The following is a 1047-nucleotide window of genomic DNA, read 5'->3' on the forward strand; positions in this document are numbered from 1 at the left end:
ATTCACGAAGCGGAGACGTAATGGTAGTAAGGGGGGAAGCAGGGCCTGGCTGTGTGTGTGGGTCGGTATCTGTGTTTTTTTTTGGGGGGGGTCGGGGAGTCCAACTTTTTCTTTCAATAATATTCTTACTTCCATATTTAATTATTCACGGAGCGGAGGCGTAATGGTAGTAAGGGGGGGTGCAGGGCCTGGCTGTGTGTGTGGGTGGGTATCTGTGTGTTTTTTTGGGTCGGGGAGTCCAACTTTTTCAATGATACTCTTACTTCCATATTTAATCTCCCGTATGGCACACAGCCTAGAGGACCCGGGTTCGATTCCTGGGAGTTGAATGGGGCTTCGTGGTGCAGTGGTTAGCACATTCGGCTCGCAACCAAGAGAGCCCGGGTTCGATTCCCGTGCGGAGTGGAAAAATTTGGGCGGCTTTTCCGATACCCTACGCCCCTGTCCATCCAGCAGTGAATGGGTACCAGGTATTAATCGGGGGTTGTGTCCCGTCCCTTGGGGTATGTTCCCTTCTCTTATAATTCCTTCCCCTCCTGTCTCTCTTTCTTCGGCATATGACCACAGATGTTGCGCCGACTAAACGAAACTTTCCAACTTTCCTGTGAGTTGAAAGATGGATGGGCAGATGCGAGGTTCCAGTCGTACCCTAAAATACCTCAATATGGAGTTCCAAGCTCAAAATAATAAAGAAACGCGAATTCAGCACATGATCAGACTGTAACACACACACACACACACACACACACACACACACACACACACACACACACGCAACATGGATCATCTTCTAATCGTGTCTCATTCTCCTCATCCTTTTGTGTGAATGGCTCGGTTTTATGTTTCCTCTGCACATTATCTTCCCCCCTCCTCCTCCTCCTCCTCCTCCTCCCTGGGTTCAAGAGGTAATTTCGTGTGATCCCATCTCGCACCCTCTCTCGACCCTTTCCCTCGCCTGCAAAGAAGAACGGGAAGGTGCATTGAAAACGTCCTCACTCATCGCTGATCTGTGTGTGTGTGTGTGTGTGTGTGTGTGTGTGTGTGTGT

The 1047-nt window shown here is 49.7% G+C and overlaps 1 non-coding gene across 1 annotated transcript; it reads left to right on the top strand.

The window, feature by feature from the left end:
- Nucleotides 1-332: 332 nt before the first annotated feature.
- On the top strand, nucleotides 333-406 carry Trnaa-cgc (transfer RNA alanine (anticodon CGC)). The gene has a single exon. It is a non-coding gene; the product is annotated as a tRNA-Ala (tRNA).
- The last annotated feature ends 641 nt before the right edge of the window (nucleotides 407-1047 follow it).

This window comes from Eriocheir sinensis, unplaced genomic scaffold (genome assembly GCF_024679095.1).
Source record: "Eriocheir sinensis breed Jianghai 21 unplaced genomic scaffold, ASM2467909v1 Scaffold667, whole genome shotgun sequence".
Classification (NCBI taxonomy): Eukaryota; Metazoa; Arthropoda; class Malacostraca; order Decapoda; family Varunidae; genus Eriocheir; species Eriocheir sinensis.